This window comes from Arachis stenosperma, chromosome 4, assembly GCF_014773155.1.
Source record: "Arachis stenosperma cultivar V10309 chromosome 4, arast.V10309.gnm1.PFL2, whole genome shotgun sequence".
Taxonomy (NCBI): domain Eukaryota; kingdom Viridiplantae; phylum Streptophyta; class Magnoliopsida; order Fabales; family Fabaceae; genus Arachis; species Arachis stenosperma.
The window spans coordinates 121,730,149-121,739,806 of NC_080380.1; the positions used below are offsets into that span (position 1 = coordinate 121,730,149).

The 9,658-nt window shown below is 39.8% G+C and overlaps 1 non-coding gene across 1 annotated transcript; it reads left to right on the plus strand.

Annotated features, from left to right (window-relative positions):
- The first annotated feature begins 1,495 nt into the window (after positions 1-1,495).
- LOC130978089 (small nucleolar RNA R71) lies at positions 1,496-1,599 on the plus strand. Its single transcript, XR_009085753.1, has one exon. It is a non-coding gene; the product is annotated as a small nucleolar RNA R71 (small nucleolar RNA).
- Positions 1,600-9,658: the final 8,059 nt, after the last annotated feature.

The following is a 9,658-nucleotide window of genomic DNA, read 5'->3' on the forward strand; positions in this document are numbered from 1 at the left end:
AGCCTTAAACACAAAGGATTCTTCATTCACTTGAATGATCAATTCTCCTCTGTCAACATCAATCACAGCCTTTGTTGTGGCTAGGAAAGGTCTGCCAAGGATGATGGATTCATCCATGCACTTCCCAGTCTCTAGGACTATGAAATCAGCAGGGATGTAATGGTCTTCAACCTTTACCAGAACATCCTCCACAAGTCCATAAGCTTGTTTTCTTGAATTGTCTGCCATCTCTAGTGAGATTCTTGCAGCTTGCACCTCAAAGATCCCTAGCTTCTCCATTACAGAGAGAGGCATGAGGTTTATGCTTGACCCTAGGTCACACAGAGCCTTCTCGAAGGTCATGGTGCCTATGGTACAAGGTATTGAGAACTTCCCAGGATCCTGTCTCTTTTGAGGTAATCTCTGCCTAGTCAAGTCATCCAGTTCTTTGGTGAGCAAAGGGGGTTCATCCTCCCAAATCTCATTACCAAATAACTTGTCATTTAGCTTCATGATTGCTCCAAGGTACTTAGTAACTTGCTCTTCAGTGACATCTTCGTCCTCTTCAGAGGTAGAATACTCATCAGAGCTCATGAATGGCAGAAGTAAATCCAATGGAATCTCTATGGTCTCAGTGTGAGCCTCAGATTCCCATGGTTCCACATTAGGGAACTTATTGGAGGCCAGTGGACGTCCATTGAGGTCTTCCTCAGTGGCGCTCACTGCCTCTTTCTCCTCTCCAAATTCAGCCATGTTGATGGCCTTGCACTCTCCTTTTGGATTTTCTTCTGTATTGCTTGGAAGAGTACTAGGAGGGAGTTCAGTAACTTTCTTACTCAGCTGACCCACTTGTGCCTCTTAGTTTCTAATGGAGGACCTTGTTTCAGTCATGAAACTTTGAGTGGTTTTGATTAGATCAGAGACCATGTTTGCTAAGTCAGAGTGGCTCTACTTAGAATTATCTGTCTGTTACTGAGAAGATGATGGAAAAGGCTTGCTATTGCTAAACCTGTTTCTTCCACCATTATTGTTGTTGAAACCTTGTTGAGGTCTCTGTTGATCCTTCCATGAGAGATTTGGATGATTTCTCCATGAAGGATTATAGGTGTTTCCATAGGGTTCTCCCATGTAATTCACCTCTTCCATTGATGGGTTCTCAGGATCATAAGCTTCTTCTTCAGATGAAGTGTCCTTAGTACTGCCTGGTGCAGCTTGCATTCCAAACAGACTTTGAGAAATCATATTGACTTGCTGAGTCAATATTTTGTTCTGAGCCAATATGGCATTCAGAGTATCAATCTCAAGAACTCCTTTCTTTTGATTCATCCCATTATTCACAGGATTCCTTTCAGAAATGTACATGAATTGGTTATTTGCAACCATTTCAATGAGTTCTTGAGCTTCTGCAGGCGTCTTCTTCAGATGAAGAGATCCTCCAGCAGAGCTGTCCAATGATATCTTGGACAGTTCAGACAGACCATCATAGAAGATACCTATGATGCTCCATTCAGAAAGCATGCCAGAAGGACACTTTCTGATCAATTGTTTGTATCTTTTCCAAGCTTCATAGAGGGATTCACCTTCCTTCTGTCTGAAGGTTTGGACTTCCACTCTAAGCTTACTCAATTTTTGAGGTGGAAAAAACTTTGCCAGGAAGGCATTGACTAGCTTTTTCCAAGCGTTCAGGCTTTCTTTAGGTTGTGAGTCTAACCACATCCTAGCTATGTCTCTTATAGCAAAAGGGAATAGCATAAGTCTGTAGACCTCAGGGTAAACTCCATTGGTCTTGACAGTGTCACAGATTTGCAAGAATTCAACTAAAAACTGATGAGGATCTTCCAATGGAAGTCCATGGAACTTGCAATTCTGTTGCATTAGAGAAACTAATTGAGGCTTAAGCTCAAAGTTGTTTGCTCCAATGGCAGGGATAGAGATGCTTCTCCCATAGAAGTCAGGAGTAGGTGCAGTAAAGTCACCCAGCACCTTCCTTGCATTGTTGGCATTGTTGTTGTTTTCGGCTGCCATGTCTTCTTCTTGTTTGAAGATTTTTGTTAGGTCCTCTACAGAGAGTAGTGCTTTAGCTTCTCTTAGCTTTCGCTTCAAGGTCCTTTCAGGTTCAGGGTCAGCCTTAACAAGAATGCTTTTGTCTTTGCTCCTGCTCATATGAAAGAGAAGAGAATAAGAAAGTATGGAATCCTCTATGTCACAGGATAGAGATTCCTTGAGGTGTCAGAGGAAAAGAAGAATAGAAGGAGGAGGTAGAAGAATTCGAACTTATCAAGAGGGATAGAGTTCGAATTGTGAATTGAGGAGGAGTGTTAGTCCATAAATAGAAGGATGTGAGAAGAGGGGAAGAATTTTTGAAATTAAAGTAAAAGATTTTAAAATAATTAAAAGAAATTTTGAAAATTTGATTGATGATTTTCGAAAATTAAAGTTAGGAAAGAAATAAAGTGATTTTTGAAAAAGATTTTTTGAAAGTAGAAATCAAAAAGATATTATTGAAAATTAATTTTGAAAAAGATGTGATTGAAAAGATATGATTGAAAAGAGATGATGGAAAAACAATTTAAAAAGATTTGATTTTTAAAATTAATGACTTGGCTAACAAGAAATTTAAAAGATATGATTCAGACATTAAACCTTTCTCAATAGAAAAGGCAACATACTTGAAATGTCGAATCAAATCATTAATTGTTAGCAAGTAATTTTTGAAAAATGGAAAGAAATTGATTTTGAAAATATATGATTGAAAAAATATGATTTGAAAAAGATTTGATTTTGAAAAATTATGAAAACTTGAAAAAATTTGAAGTAAAAACAAAATCTTCCTTCTTGTGCCATCCCGGCGTTAAACGCCCAGAATGGTATCCATTCTGGTGTTTAACACCCAAAATGCTACCCTTTTGGGCGTTAAACGCCCAGCCAGGTACCCTGGCTAGCGTTTAAACGCCAGTTTTCCTTCCTCGCTGGGCGTTTTGAACGCCCAGCTTTTTCTGTGTAATTCCTCTGCTGTATGTTCTGAATCTTCAATTCTCTGTATTATTGACTTGAAAAGACACACATTAAAAATTTTTTTTTGAATTTTTAATGATGAGGAATAATCAAAATGAAACTAAGATCAAATAAACAATGCATGCAAGACACCAAACTTAGAAGTTTGTATACTACTGACACTAACAAATTGAGAATGCATATGAGAAACAACAAAACACTCAAGACAAGAGAATTTAAAGATTAGAGCAAGGAAATCATCAAGAACAACTTGAAGATCAATGAAGAACATAATGCATGTAATTTTCGAAAATTAGAAGACTAAAAACATGCAATGGACACCAAACTTAAAATTAGACACTAGACTCAAACAAGAAACATAAAAATATTTTTGATTTTAAGATTTTATAATTTTTTTTTGGATTTTTTCAAAAATAGAGTGGAAAAGAAAATAAAGAGATTCAAAATTTTTAATAAGAATTCCAGGAATCATGCAATGTTAGTCTAAAGCTTTAGTCTAAAGAAATTAGACATGGCTAGCCAAGCTTCAGCAGGACATTGCATTCAAGAGCTAAATTGATGAGAATCAATCAGCTTTGGTGATGATGAAAACATCACCTTGAAACTCTAGAATTCATTCTTAAAAATTCTGAAGAGAAATACCTAATCTAAGCAACAAGATGAACCGTCAGTTGTCCAAACTCAAACAATCCCCAGCAATGGCGCGAAAAACTTGGTGCACGAAATTGTGATCATAAATGGCGCCATCAACATGGTACGCTCAATTGCTTGCAATCTCAACTCTTTATCACAACTTCGCACAACTAACCAGCAAGTGCACTGGGTCGTCCAAGTAATAAACCTTACGCGAGTAAGGGTCGATCCCACGGATATTGTTGGTATGAAGCAAGCTATGGTCATCTTGTAAATCTCAGTCGGGCGGATTCAAATGGTTATGGAGGATTAATGATTAAAAGATAAATAAAACATAAAATAAGGATAGAGATACTTATGTCATTCATTGGTGAGAACTTCAGATAAGCGTATGGAGATGCTTTGTCCCTTCCGTCTCTCTGCTTTCCTACTGTCTTCATCCAATCCTTCTTACTCCTTTCCATGGCAAGCTGTATGTTGGGCATCACCGTTGTCAGTGGCTACAGTCCCGTCCTCTCAGTGAAAATGTTCAATGCACTCTGTCACAGCACGGCTATTCATCTGTCGGTTCTCGATCATGTCGGAATAGAATCCAGTGATTCTTTTGCGTCTGTCACTAATGCCCCACAATCACGAGTTTGAAGCTCGTCACAGTCATTCAATCCCTGAATCTTACTCAGAATATCACAGACAAGGTTTAGACCTTCCGGATTCTCAAGAATGACCGCCAATGGATTCTAGCTTATACCACGAAGATTCTGATTAAGGAATCCAAGAGATATCCACTCAAGCCTTATTTGCATGTAGAATGGAGGTGGTTGTCAGGCACGCGTTCATAAGTGAGAATGATGATGGGCGTCACATAATCATCACATTCATCATGTTCTTGGGTGCAAATGAATATCTTAAAACAAGAATAAGCTGAATTGAATAGATGAACAGTAGTAATTGCATTAATACTCGAGGTACAGTAGAGCTCCACACCTTAATCTATGGTGTGTAGAAACTCCACCATTGAAAATACATAAGTGATAATGGTGATCATTGGCTCTGCCCCAGAGAGGGATCCAGAAGAACCAAGATGAAAATACAATAGCAAAAGGTCTTATTTATAGAGAACAAGTAGCTTAGGGTTTACAGAAATGAGTAAAGACATAAAAATCCACTTCCGAGCCCACTTGCTGTGTGCTTGGGCTGAGCATTGAAGCTTCTATGTGTAGAGACTTTTCTTGGAGTTAAACACCAGCTTTTGTGCCAGTTTGGGCGTTTAACTCCCACTTCTGTGCCAGTTCCGGCGTTAAACGCCGGGAATTCTTGAGCTGATTTGGAACGCCGGTTTGGGCCATCAAATCTTGGGCAAAGTATGGACTATTAAATATTACTGGAAAGTCCTGGATGTCTACTTTCCAACGCAATTGAGAGCGCACCAATTGGGCTTCTGTAGCTCCAGAAAATCTACTTCAAATGCAGGGAGGTCAGAATCCAACAGCATCTGCAGTCCTTTTTCAGCCTCTGAATCAGATTTTTGCTCAGGTCCCTCAATTTCAGCCAGAAAATACCTGAAATCACAGAAAAATACACAAACTCATAGTGAAGTCCAGAAAAGTTAATTTTAAATAAAAACTAATAAAAATATAATAAAAACTAACTAAAACATACTAAAAACATACTAAAAACAATGCCAAAAAGCGTATAAATTATCCGCTCATCATGTGGCACGCCCAAACATTTGGAGGATTAGTTGAGAAACACAATGAGAAGGAAAATTTGGACCTTCAAGGGGAAGAGTAAAAGTTAAATCAAGAAGTGCAACAAGAGGAGGAAGTAGAGATAATTGAACCAAAGGAAGTGGTTGAAGATTTAGGAAATGTTGGGTGAAAAGAGGAATCTCAAGTTGAAGAGTCTTCTTCCATGGAGTTTGAAAATGATATCAAGGAGGATAGTGCACAACCCCCAAGGCATAATGTGATTAAAGAATTGGAAGAAATGGTACAAACAACAAGTCCTCCCATCTATGATGATTCCGCATCAACATATGATCCTTTTGAGCTTGAGGAATCCTTCCCCATTAAACTTGGAATTGATGATGAGGTAGATTTCACTCAACCTCCTATTTATGATTTGAGTGATAGGAAATATCTTGAAGATATTGGTGAAGAAGAATGTGAACTTGAGGAAGCTTGGCAAGAGGTAGAGCTTGAAGCACATTGTCAAGTAGTGGAAACCCTTAGAAGAGGATGGACGGGAGTGGAACGTGCTTTGTTAAGATCATTGGAAACTCCTCCACCTAAGTTACCATCTAATCCTTCATTTGAGTGGGTAAAACTCATAACTCTTAGCTTTATTATTCCACTCGAATTTGGCTTGCTTGAAACGAATGGCCAACTTAGGGCGCTTTGCGGAATTAAGCATAAGAGGAGGATGTTTAGTGGTTGGCATTGTAATTCTAGGCTCATTATAGTTGAAGCTTCAAGGAGTGGATACAAAGGTTGGTGTAGTTATCAATTGACAGGGTCTAGGAGGATAGTTTGGTGCCTTAATGAGAATTCGGCTTGCTTACCACCCGGAGGGAATCATCGTGATCAGCTTGAAGACGGGTGTGAAAATAAGGTTTGGGATCCCAGAGGCTATTGGAATCACAAACATTGGTGGGGATTCAAGGAAGAGTTCAAGCATAAGCCACCCTGACAAGGAGCTCACCGAATGTCCAACTTAAGGACTTTAACCAAAAGTGCTAGGTGGGAGACACCCCACCATGGTAAATTCTTTCTATTTTTTCTTTTATTCTATTGGTAATAAGTTAAATTTTCAATTTTTAGTTATGTTTATTTAGTTTAAATTGTGGTTTTACTGGTTTAATCATGTTTGGCATTAATTTAATAGCTGGTATGTAAAAAAAGGGGGCAATCCACGCGTGCGCGTCCCCGACACGTACGCGTTGATGTTGATTTTTGCGTTTTCGCAAAAATAAACAGAGAGCTGGGCTAAACCTATGCTGATAGGGTGCTAGACGCACAACGCAACCCACACATGCGCGTCCCTGACACGTATGCATCGTAATAAAATCCCACCCCAATGAAAAAATTATAGAGAGTTGCGTGACAACGGCGCTGGAATTGTGCGTTTAGCACAATTTCACCCGACGCGTACGCCTCACCTTCATTTCTCTCCACCCACACGCACGCGTCAGTGATGCGTACGAGTGGATTTAAATCCACTTACATCCCTTACTCGTGAACCCTACCCATTCGTGTCACTCACTCACCATCAACATCCAACGTTTCTTTTCTCCTCTTTCCCTCCAAACCTCCATTAACACCATCATCAACCTCTGATTCTCATCACCACCGACCTTTGTCCGGCAACCCCGAGCCATCGCCAAACACCCTTCCCTCTCTTTCCTTTTCTCTTCTCTACCCTCTTCTTCTCTCTATCTCTCTTCTCTGTCCGTTCAGCCATTTTATCCGCTGACGCAGGCACCACCGCGGCCTCATTGTCCTCGGCGCTCACCACACAGTTTCTTCCCTTCCTCTTCTCTTCAACAACCTCTCCTGATTCTTCAAGCATTGCTCCTTGGTGCGCGAAATTGTGATCACTACACAACTTTGCACAACTAGCCAGCAAGTGCACTGGGTCGTCCAAGTAATAAACCTTACGCGAGTAAGGGTCGATCCCACGGAGATTGTTGGTATGAAGCAAGCTATGGTCACCTTGTAAATCTTAGTCAGGCAGACTCAAATGGGTATAGATGATGTATGAATAAAACATAAAGATAAAGATAGAGGTACTTATGTATATCATTGGTGAGAGCTTCAGATAAGCGTATGAAGATGCTTTCCCTTCCGTCTCTCTGCTTTCTTACTGTCTTCATCCAATCCTTCTTACTCCTTTCCATGGTAAGCTTATGCAAGGGTTTCACCGTTGTCAGTGGCTACCTCCCATCCTCTCAGTGGAAATGTTCAACGCACCCTGTCACGGCACGGCTATCCATCTGTCGGTTCTCGGTCAGGCCGGAATAGAATCCAGTGATTCTTTTGCGTCTGTCACTAACGCCCCGCCTGCTAGGAGTTTGAAGCATGTCACAGTCATTCAATCATTGAATCCTACTCAGAATACCACAGACAAGGTTAGACCTTCCGGATTCTCTTGAATGCCGCCATCAGTTCTCGCCTATACCACGAAGACTCTGATCTCACGGAATGGCTGGCTCGTTTGTCAGGCGAGCATTCGGTTGTCAGGCGATCAACCATGCATCGTGTATCAGGAATCAAAGAGATAAACACTAGAGCCTTGATTGCTTGTAGAACAGAAGTGGTTGTCAGTCACCTTGTTCATGAGTGAGAATGATGATGAGTGTCACGGATCATCACATTCATCAAGTTGAAGAACAAGTGATATCTTGGACAAAGAACAAGCGGAATTGAATAGAAGAACAATAGTAATTGCATTAATACTCGAGGTACAGCAGAGCTCCACACCTTAATCTATGGTGTGTAGAAACTCCACCGTTGAAAATACATAAGAACAAGGTCTAGGCATGGCCGAATGGCCAGCCTCCCAAATGATCTCAGAACTAGATGTCCGAAGATGAAAATACAATAGTAAAAGGTCCTACTTATAGAAAACTAGTAGCCTAGGGTGTACAGAGATGAGTAAATGACATAAAAATCCACTTCCGGGCCCACTTGGTGTGTGCTTGGGCTGAGCAATGAAGCATTTTCGTGTAGAGACTCTTCCTGGAGTTAAACGCCAGCTTTGGTGCCAGTTTGGGCGTTTAACTCCCATTTTGGTGCCAGTTCCGGCGTTTAACGCTGGAAATTCTGTAGGTGACTTTGAACGCCGGTTTGGGCCATCAAATCTTGGGCAAAGTATGGACTATCATATATTTCTGGAAAGCCCATGATGTCTACTTTCCAACGCCGTTGAGAGCGCGCCAATTGGGCTTCTGTAGCTCCAGAAAATCCACTTCGAGTGCAGGGAGGTCAAAATCCAACAGCATCTGCAGTCCTTTTCAGTCTCTGAATCAGATTTTTGCTCAGGTCCCTCAATTTCAGCCAGAAAATACCTGAAATCACAGAAAAACACACAAACTCATAGTAAAGTCCAGAAAAGTGAATTTTAACTAAAAACTAATAAAAATATACTAAAAACTAACTAGATCATACTAAAAACATACTAAAAACAATGCCAAAAAGCATACAAATTATCCGCTCATCACAACACCAAACTTAAATTGTTGCTTGTCCTCAAGCAACTGAAAATCAAATAAGATAAAAAGAAGAGAATATACTATAGACTCCAAATTATCAATGAAACTTAGCTCCAAATTAGATGAGCGGGACTAGTAGCTTTTTGCCTCCAAACAGTTTTGGCATCTCACTTTATCCTTTTGAGGTTCAGAATGATTGGCTTCTTTAGGAACTCAGAATCCAGATAGTGTTATTGATTCTCCTAGTTAAGTATGATGATTCTTGAACACAGCTACTTATTGAGTCTTGGCCGTGGCCCAAAGCACTCTGTCTTCCAGTATTACCACCGGATACATACATGCCACAGACACATAATTGGGTGAACCTTTTCAGATTGTGACTCAGCTTTGCTAGAGTCCCCAACTAGAGGTGTCCAGGGTTCTTAAGCACACTCTTTTTGCCTTGGATCACAACTTTATTTCTTTCTTTTTCTTTCTTTTTCTCTTTCTTTTTTTCCGCTTTTTCTTCTCTTTTTTTTTGCTTGCTTCTTTTTTTTTGTATTCACTGCTTTTTCTTGCTTCAAGAATCATTTTTATGATTTTTCAGATCCTCAGTAACATGTCTCTTTTTTCATCATTCTTTCAAGAGCCAACAATTTTAACATTCATGAACAACAAATTCAAAAGACATATGCACTGTTCAAGCATACATTCAGAAAACAAAAAGTATTGTCACCACATCAAACTAATTAAGCTAGTTTTAAAGATGAATTTGAAATCCTGTACTTCTTGTTCTTTTGTGATTAAAAACAGTTTTCATTTAAGAAAGGTGATGGATTCATA